The sequence below is a fragment of the Rousettus aegyptiacus genome, unplaced genomic scaffold (genome assembly GCF_014176215.1).
Source record: "Rousettus aegyptiacus isolate mRouAeg1 unplaced genomic scaffold, mRouAeg1.p scaffold_m13_p_11, whole genome shotgun sequence".
Lineage (NCBI taxonomy): Eukaryota > Metazoa > Chordata > Mammalia > Chiroptera > Pteropodidae > Rousettus > Rousettus aegyptiacus.
This window is the reverse complement of record NW_023416286.1, coordinates 65,346,988-65,357,974: the sequence shown is the minus strand read 5'-3', so window position 1 is coordinate 65,357,974 and position 10,987 is coordinate 65,346,988. Positions and strand designations below refer to the sequence as shown.

Genomic DNA, 10,987 nt, shown 5'->3' with positions numbered 1-10,987 from the left:
GAAGCAGAATCTGGTCATGTATTTTATAATCCTGAATGGTCAAAGTGTGTTAGTTATACTACAGCCAACTCAGAGTTTACAGGGGATGTAAGGATTAGAATGTATGCTTAGACGTGTAAGTCCTTTGTTTCCCTATTGATACTTAGCCATAACTCAATAAATATATTGTGTCACTTCAGTTCCTTTTATTGATAAGGTATGGATGCTTAATTTACTCTGTAAGTTTAGAAAATTTACAAGCTATTAAGCTAGCATTACAAGGATATCCTTAGGCAGTTGAGTAGAATGGATGTTCTTTGAGAACAGAAATACTTTTTCTCTTATTTTGGCATGTATATTCACAACACTAAAATTACTAAGTTAAACAAAACTGGAGTATATTTTTGAGTAAGTGATTGAGGAGGGGGAGATGTCTTGATAGTGAAACATTAGGCTCAAACAAATACAGAACAAAATAGATCCAAGTTTTGTAAAGTAAACATTTTATGACCTAGAGAAAGAGATAAGAGCAAAAACAAAACAAAAACATCTGTGTATGATAGTGATCAGAGAATGTATCACTTCTGTGCAAAGACAGGAGTGGAGGAAGAAATATTTTTGCTTCTGTTCATTTGTCCTCACTGACTTTCACATGGTTTTGCTTTTGTTTTTCTTACATAAATGTGACGAATAGAAAATGCCATAACAACTATTATACATTTGAATTCCTAAATTCAAACTTTGACTTTTTTTTGGCAACTCTTAATAGCCCAACTTCTAGAACAAATATTTGCCAGTGTGAACAACCAGTTGAAAATGTTTATTAAAGTATATATATTTTATTAAAAAAAACTAATATCTGATAGGATACCAATGATTTATATCATTAATAATAATGCAGAATGTGAGCAGCATTCAAAGCTCAGCAGTTTGATTAGTAATTGTAAAACTATAATATTGACGTGATAGTTGCACAATTTTCAGTAATGCAAGTTTCAATGTATAAAGTATTATAAATTTACATTTTAGTGTAAGAAATAAGGTAAGATAAATAATAACTAAAGTAAGAACTGTAATGAGTGCTATTATAGAGGAGTATAAAAAGAGCTTTGAGAGTTCAGAAATGGATACAATTGCTTTTTAGTATGATGGTGGAAGAGTATTAGGCAAGAAAATTAGGAATCAAGGAAAGCTGCATTAGAGAAGTAATATTTGAAAGAAACAAGAAAAATACAATAATTTGATTTATTATTCTAAAATGTTCTCCATCACTTAGCCCCTCTTTTGACATTATATTCATTTAACTCTTTCCTGTTGGCCTTTCCCATGGAACAGATTAAGATGCTGAAATAGCTAGATAAAATATTCTTTCTTAAAATAGCTATCTTTTTTTAGCAACTGCTTTAGCTTTTCTTCTTCTCCTTGACTTATTATTTTATTTTTCTTCACAGTAAAAAGCTCAGTATCAGTTTCAACAAGTTTTAGGAAGTTTCATCTCCCTTCTTATGCTTCTTTAACTCTAGCCTCTATTTTTACTTCGAATATTAGCTAAGATATCGCTTCTTCTAGAATGCCTTTCTTTTAAAACCACCACCAGATTGGGTCAGATCACTTTCTACTTTCTAGATATAGGATATATATATATATATATAGTCTCCTGGGATTCCTCCACACTTAACCTTTAACTTAAGGAATAGGAACAAAATATATGTCTATATATGTCCTTAATACATATGTACATATGGGCCTATGTGTGTGATTATTTTGAAGATAAGGATTTATTGACTACACAGTGAATTTTCTATACCTGGCATCTGTATTATACTTGTGCTAAATGTATGGTGAATGAATGAATTCATAATCTATAAAATGGAAAATGTGCATGCATAAGAAACTATATTATAATAAAATAAGTACACTACCATGAGTATAGTATCTGAACGTATTGTTCAGCCGTGTGATAAACAATTGTTCAGATTGGGTCAGATTGGGCCAGATTGGGTCGACAATAGTTTTCTTTTGGATTGTGAAGAAAATATCTCAGCTGGATGATGGCCTGTTTTCTAAATTTCATGCTACATTTAAAAGTTTGTTTCTTAAAAAAAAATTGCTTTGAAGTACGTACAAAAGAAATGCACATATTTAATACGTACAATTTGATGTCTTTGAACATATGAAAATGCCCATAATTTCATCACCACATTTGAGGAAATAGACACATTCAACACTACTCAAAGTTTCCTTATGCACCCCCTCTTGTGGTAGAACACTTAACACGATATTGACACTCTTAAATTTTGACTATATAATACCATGTTAACTATGGGCACTATGTTGTACAGCAGATATCTAGAAGTTATTCACCTAGAATAACTGAAACTTTATGTTCATGAAATGACTTCCCATTTACTTATTCAGCCAGCCCTTGGTAACCTCTACTGTATTCTCTGCTTTTATGTGTTTGACTGTTCGATACCTTTATGAGTGGAATCATAGAGTATCTGTGACTGGCTTATTTCACATAGCATCATGTTCTCCAGGGTCATCCATGTATTGCAGATATTAGGATTGCCTTCATTTTTAAAGCTGTATAGTATTCCACTGTATACTATGGAATACTATATATATATATATTATGGAATACTATATATATATATTATGGAATACTATATATATATATATATATATATATATATATATATATATATATATATATATATATATACCACATTTTTTTAATCCATTCAGCTGTCGATGGATGCTTGGTCTTTTTCCATAACTTGGCTATTGTGAATAATGCTGCAATGAACATGTTTCTATGCACTTCTGCAGATATCTCTTTTAGACACTGATTTTGTTCCCTTCAGCTATATACCTAGAAGATAAATTGCTAGATATTATGGTAGTTCTGTTTTTAACTTTTGAGGAATCTCCATTCTGTTCTTCATAATGACTGTGCCAATATATGTTTTTACCAACAGTGTAGCAGGGTTGCTTTCTCTTCACATCCTCATCAACACTTCCTACCAGACGTGAAGTGATATATCATTGTGGTTTTGGTTTGCCCGGTGATTAATAGTATTGAGCACCATTTTATGTACAATCATCAACTTACGCTGGTTTAACTTATTTTTTGACTTCACGATGCTGTAAAAGTGATACATATTTAGTAGTAATTGTAGTTCCAATTTTGAATTTTGATCTTTTCTAACTAGCGATATGTGGTATGATACTCTCTGTAATGCTGGGCAGTGGCAGCGAGATGATTTTGCCCAATCGCAGGCAAGCATGTTTAAGGTTGGCTAGGCTCAACTATAAAGTACAGTGAGTTAGGTAGGTGTATTAAATGTATTTTTGAGTCATGATATTTTCAACTTATGATGGGTTGATTGGAACATAACGCACTCATAATCAAGAAGCATCTGTACTTATCAGACGTTTGTATGTTTTTTTCTAGAGAAAATGTCTATTCAGATCTTTGTCTATTCTTTCATTGGAATTATTTTTTCTTATTCAGTTGTACAAATTCCTTATATGCTTTGGAAATTAACCCCTTCTCAAGTATATAGTTTGAAAATGTTTTCTCCCAATCCAGAGGTTTTTGCTAGTTCTATTGATTATTTACTCTGTAGAAGCTTTTTAGTTTGATATAATTCCACTTGTCTCTTTTTGTTTTTGTTCCCATGTTTCTGGTATCTTAGCCATGAAATCATTGCCAACACCAATAAAAAGAAGCTTTTCTCCTTATTTTCTTCTGGCAGTTTTATAGTTTTAGGTCTTATGTTTAATTCTTCACTCAATTTTTAGTTTATTTTTATGTATGGTGTCAGATAAAGTACAAATGAAGATGCAACTTAATTTTTTTTTGCATGTGGATATCCAGTTTTTTCAACACCATTTGTCGAAGAGACTATCTGTCCTTCATTGTGTGTTCTTGAAACCCTTGTCAAAAATCACATGATTATATATATGTGGGTTTATTTCTGAACTCTTTAGTCTGTTCCATTTGTCTGTCTTTATGCTAGTACCATATTGTTTTGATTACTGTAGCTTTGTAATGTATTATGAAATTAGGAAGATTGAGATCTTCAGACTCTTTGTTTTTTCTTGAGATTGCTTTAGCTATTCTGAGTCTTTTGTGGTTTCACATTAAGTTTAGGATTGTTTTCTTTTTCTACTGCTATAAATATGACATTGGAATTTTCATGGGGATGACAATCTTTTTATCATTTTGGGTAGCACGAACATTTTAACAATATTAATTATTCAAATTGTGCTTTAATTGTATTCATCAATGTTTCATGGTTTTCAGTGTATAGTCTTTCATCTCCTTGGTTAAATTTATTTCTAACCTTATTTTCTTAGTTTTGATATTATTATAAATGGGATTATTTTCTTAATTTTGGATGATGCAAGTTTTGTATTTGTATTTAGATTCATGAAGTAGAAGAATACCAAAAATGAGGAAAGGTAACAAAACAAAAGAGATTTTTGTGTGTTTACTTTGTATCCTGCAACTTTACTTAATTTATTTATTAATTCTAACTTTTATTTGGTGGTGTCTTTAGGATTATTTTTAAAATATAGGATTATATCATCTGTAAACATAGATAATTTTTTACTTTCTGTCTGATTTAGATTTAAATTATTATTTTTTTGCCTAGTTGCATTGCAGAGATTTCAAGTATTATGTTGAACTTCACAGCGAGTATCCTAATTTTGTTATTTATCTTAAAGGAAAAGCTTTCTATTTTTCACAGTTCAGTATGATTTTAGCTGTAAGCTTTTCATGCATGGTCTTTGTTATGTTGAGACAAATTTCTTCTATAGCTAGTTTGTTGAGCATTTTTATCAAGAAAGGGTGGTGAATTTGGCTTTTTTATGCATATTAAGTTCATGGGATTTTTATCCTTTATTCTGTTAATGGGATGTTTTACACATTTCATTTGGAAAAGTTGAACCATCCTTGCATCCTAAGGAAAAATTTCACTTTTAAATTACAGATATTAAATTTAAAATTTAAATTTGAATTATGTAATTTAATGTAGCATAAAGAAATAAATAATAAAAAACAATTGTTTATTTAAGTTTTACATAAGTTCAAAATAAGTATAAACAGACAGTAATTGAAGAATGCATGTGAAAGTGACTACTTGGGTTAAGGAAACTAATAAGAATTAATAACCTAGATAATTTCCTTTGTGAATATGATTCAGTGGCGACCATAGTGTTTTTATCACTATAAATTTATATATTCAAAAAATATTTTAGTAGGATCTTGAGGTAGAGGAATGCCAAAAATGAGGAAAGGTAACAAAACAAAATAGATCATACTCACATTAAGAAAAAATATAGTACCAATGGATAGTTTCTGAAAATATGTAACAAAATGTATTAAGGTATTTTATACATAAACACATATATGTATATTTTCATGATATTAGTTTTATATTTTATTTATCCAATTACTCTATCATTGCTAGTTTAGCTCATAATATTTAATAAGATCTGAAATTATCTTTAACATAAAAGAAAAATAACAAATTTAATTACTCTAAACAATTTTTAAATTACGAATAAAATTTGTGGCATGTTACAATTTGCCAAAAATAGAAACATTGAAACTAACTTTCCAATTTCATTAAAGGATAAAGAAAAACAGAAAATAATATATTCGAAAGATGTACTATTTCAATGATGGTATAGAATTTTTGGTGAAGTAGCTCTGTTATTTGGAAGAATTATCACTATACAGTGCAAATGGAAAAGGAAATAAAAATGCAATGTATACTTTATCCCATTAGTTAAGAGAGAAGTTCAGGAGACATTATTGCCTTCAGTGACTACAGGTTCATTTTTTGCCACATTCTCCTAAAATATAGTTAGGAGAAACATACCACATGGAAATCTGGGACACTTAATGAATATAGCTATATTTTAATTACACATTTAGATTAACATAATACCTAATGTAACTTTGGACTATGTTCATTTTTTTTTCACTTTGTATCAACAATATTTAAATTGCTTTGATTATGTACTTGCTTCCCCTTGTTTATTGTTGTCAAAAATATATATAATAAACAATAAGCAATATTATCTAGTTACAGTTATGTGCTTGCTATTCCTTAAATGTCTATTGACCTGGAGAGTACAAATGTGATGTTGATTTTGTCATTTTTAAATGAAAATCATAGGGAGCTAGAAAGATATATAAATGAATTAGAGGTATAATGAATAGTTTACCTCAAATTTATATAACTCTGACTCTGATTTTCATAGAGAATGTTTCATTTCACTTTAATTAGTTACATTATTTTATCAAGTGGTTCTATTTGGGTGATTGACAAATGTGCAAATATGAAATGATTTCAATAACATTCCATTATGTCTTTAGTTAATATTTTTAAGCTCTCTACCTCTCATAAAAATAAACTTTCATGAAATGAGAGCCATATGATGCCTACATAAATTAAAATGTTTTTCAAACTTTGAGACAATTTATATGTAATGCTATCATTAAGACACCCCTATCCCCAGGAAAAAGTGTACCTAGACTCATGATTTAGAACAATATATTCTTTGAATATTTTTAGTGAAGTATAAGTCAAAAGCTATGTGTTAAGAAACATTTGTAACTATAGGAAATCATCATGTTTTCCTCGATTGATATATGACCTGAAATATTTTTATAATAACTGAGACACATAATCAAGAAGTAAGTAGAAAAAAAAATAAGTAGAACATGACAGCTGTTATAGTTTACACATAACCTCTTGCACCAGGGAAATATACTTTCTAAAAGTAGTTTAACAAACATAAAATACCATACATTGTTTTAAAATTATATTGTATTAGCTAATTATAATTTTAAAAAGTGATTGCATTTCTCTAATGAAATACAAATATCCTCAATAGAATATTTACCCCCAAAAGCCTAAGTTAGGTGATTTATTTTTTATTATTTTGTAGGCAAGTTAACCCTTGATTGACCTCACAGATTGCAAGGACCTTGTCAGCTTACAATCCCTTATTTTTTATTTTTTATACTTACAACACCTGGTCTTCCTAGGTGGTCTCCCATCCAAATACTAACCAGGCTCAACCCTGCTTAGCTTCCTAGATCAGACAGGATGGGGCTTGTTCAGGACAGCATGGCTGTAAATCTAAATTAGGTTAATCTAGAAAGAGAATTTTAGTTACAAAAACAGCAAACAAATAAAAACAAATATTTACTTCTTAAATTGCCTTTAACAATTTAGATTTTTGTTTTTCATGGTTGAAGAGTTCAGTGAAAAAGAATTTTAAAACAACATTTTATAATAGCACTTTAGGAAATTTTTACTCAATATTTTCCAAAGATTCTTTTGTTAAATGAGGAAACCTGAGATTTCACAGATGAAGGTAGGCATGTTAGACATACTTGGAAGGGTTTTTGCATCTAGATATTTTGCAGTTTGGTTAAGCAAGCATATGTTGAACATATAGTGTGAGGAGAGTGCTGCACTTGGTAAGTACTGTGAGGATACTAAGCTGGATCAAATATCCCTGCTCTCCAGAAGCTCAGAACATAGTTGGAGAGCTCGAAGACCATAAGCATTGTAAAAACTAAACATATATGCAAGCCCAATTCTTTAAAGAGATGGAAAAGAGACTGATTTAAGCTAAGAAAAGCATATTTGAGGGAATGAGTTTGAATTGTGTCTCAGCTGTTAATAACAACTTTTAGAAGCAGTACTTTCTATGCTTTATAGTTCTAAATGAGGTCTGGCAGAGGGGGAATGAAAGGGAGTTATAAGAATAGTAAGCTGATCAGTGTGTTAAGAGACAGTGGAGGAACAGGGTAGTATAGCATGATTTCAGAATCGTAGCTCCTTAGGGAATATTTCCACATTTGCATCTTCCACTACTAGCTACAATATTACTAAAGGCAATCACAGAAACACTCAAAATCAGATATATTAAAATTATAAGTATGTAAATTTTGGCATATAAATATATATATTAAAGATAATATAATCATGAATTCTCTCTTTATATCTTTGAGTTTCTAGTTTTATAAACCCATACCCCTTACCTTTTATAATGGGTATTGTGGGGAAATTGCCTCTGTAGGAAGTCTTGAGGATTGAGAATAAGAACGTTCTCTTTTTATTTGTTCCTTATGCTCACAAAGAAACCAAGTTCAAGGGTTTAAATATGGTTTGTCCTTTTACAGCTAGAGATAATGACCTTCCTGCTTATAAAAAATATAATAAAAATGTTCTGAGGAGTGTTTTTTTTTTAAATCAAAACACAGATTATATTTTACTATATGAAATACAAAATATACCCAAAAGTAAAATGTTACATTCAATTTTGTTTTTATTATCTACAGAGTAAATATATAATGGAAAGAATATAATAAAAATCTTAAAAAATGCCTCTGTGTTTATGAGGAAGTTATATTTTTAATTTTTTATATATATTGTAAATTCGATATGGCTGGCTGCTGTTTACCTCTCTGTTGTATTTTTTTCTCCTTTAATTTGCTAATACCATCAAAGTTAAATTTACATGGGATTTTAATGAATGGATCTTTATTTCTCTTTATGAATTTATTTGAATGTATGATTTTTTAGATGTAGACTGCCAATGAAATAAAAAAAAAATATGTATACAATATTTAATGCTAAGTGAGTCCATCTTCCAAAACTGTTCTTTTTATTTGAAACTAAGACACTGTGTTTTCATCATGACGACAGTCATGCCATATTACTTTCATATAAGTAAAAAATATTCAATCTAATATGGGATTCAACTTGATATGTGATTCCATTTAAAGGTGAAACTATCTCAACTTCCTGCTTTGTTGTAGTCTTCTTTTTAAAAATTTGTTTATAATCTTATGGTTTGTTTTTCTTATATTTCGTATTAGAGCAATTGACTGCTCTAATTTGTTTTTTCACACTTTGCGTATCTGCTTAAATAGTACGTTTCACATATTTTGGCCTTTTGCCACCCTCACTGAAATATTTCTATTTTATAAATTATGTATCAGATAATAATTGAAAATATTGTGTAAAATGCATTTCCTAAGAAAAGTTCTAGCAGTTTATGATATACAATTCTTACCACAGGCGTTGCAAAGCATTGCAGACCAAAAAATAAATAAAAGAAAGATCAATGCAAGAAAGGATAGTATTTATATTATGTATAGACTAAGATTGAAAGTGAGTTTTGGAGATCAGAGGGAAGGTTGAAAACACATTTATGGTGAGAATTATCACCATTTTTCTCTCTGAATAAGCCTGGGTAAATTCTGCTAGGGAAAAAAAATATACCAGTAGACAAAATTGTTATCCATGGAAGATCATTCTTCCCAGTACACATGAAAGGGTACAGAATTATATATATTTCTATCTTATATACTTTTAGGGTATTCTAAAATAAAGAACGTGGACCGAAGAGGAGGGATTAGTGGATGGCCTGTAACCTATTTTCTCTCCCCTATGATGCTCGTGAAGAAATATAAACAATGAAGTGGTCAGACCTCCTTGTAAAGAAACTAATTTGATCACCCGATAGTATTTGCTAGTGGAAATGTAATAATTGTTTTTATCTGTTAAATACTTTTAACAGTATATTCCTTGTCTGTCAAAATGCCTTATAAACCTCAAAATTATGGATTTATAGACTTCTAGAAAATGTCAGTGATCTCCTATAATTATCAGAGTAAAAGTGAAGATATTGTATGACTAAAATAACTCCATGTGTGCCCTGATGCATCTTTTGGAAGTCATATGCTAAATTTAAATAAAAGCTTGGCCCAATGTGTGAAGAAAGGATCTGAAGAGCTACAGTGCTCTTATGCAACTTTGTAAACCTGTGGCTTGTAATTGTTTGCATACTTTGAACTATTAGTAAGACTTTTTTGAGGGTAAAAGGTATGCTTTTTGTGAGCTGGCCTTTGTGTTATCATACTATACCAAGTTCATTTTTTATTTGCATTAATGGATTACCCAAAGACACTAATAACACTGTGCTCAAGTAGTTTTGCAATTCAAGAAAACACTTTCTTTTGGCAATTGGTAAATAGAGAGAGTTAGTTGAAAAATGATAATTCTTTACAATAAACATACAACATAGCAGTTGCACTTTTTGCCATTTATTCTAGTATACCATAAACATGTGGTCACACAAAAACTTATATATGAATGTTCATAGCAGTGTTTTTTATGTTAGGCCTAAATTAAGAAGAACCCGGATATCCCTTCAAGTGGTGAATATATAAATGGGTTATTTAACCATTTTACACATACATACATACACATGTACCACACACACACACACACACACACACACACACACACACACTGTGGAATACCCACCAATAAAGAATAATGAACTATTGTGGAAATAATCAACCGTAGCATCTTCTAAAAATTCCTATGGTATTGTTAGGGTGTTTAGTGGAAGGCCTGGGAAATCAAATTGTTGAGTTCTTCCAGGATTGGAATTCTTACAGAGAGCTTGTGGTAATTGCTGCTTGTTATTCTGCAAAGTCTATATTCTCTTCTTGGGTACAAAACTTGGTTACTTATTTCATCTTCTCTTTCATTCAGATATGGCCAGTAGTTGATTTCCAGCCAAAGGAATGTGAGCAAAATTTAGCTTACATATGTTCAGGCCTGACCTATGAAATCTCCCCGTCTATTCTTCTGTGATCTCTTTCTTTAATTTGAGGTAAAAATATCAAGGTAATTTTGGAAACCACATGTTGTAGATGGCAGAGCAACCACCAAACAAGTTTTCTAAATGATCACATGAAAGAGCGATACCTAGGGAAACTTATGATTACCTAGGACTTTTTTTTTGTGAACAGAAAATAAATTTCAATTGTGTTAAGCCAGTAGTAAGAACTCTTTTTTTTCCCCTGTAGAAAGCCAGACAGTAAATAATTTATGTTTTGTGTGGGCCCTGGGGTCTCTGTCATAAGTGCTCAACTGTTCAACTATAATGCAAGACA

At 30.3% G+C, this 10,987-nt stretch overlaps 1 pseudogene; it reads right to left on the bottom strand.

Moving 5' to 3' along the window:
- Positions 1–7,026: 7,026 nt before the first annotated feature.
- Positions 7,027–7,145, bottom strand: LOC118609703 (annotated as a pseudogene).
- Positions 7,146–10,987: the final 3,842 nt, after the last annotated feature.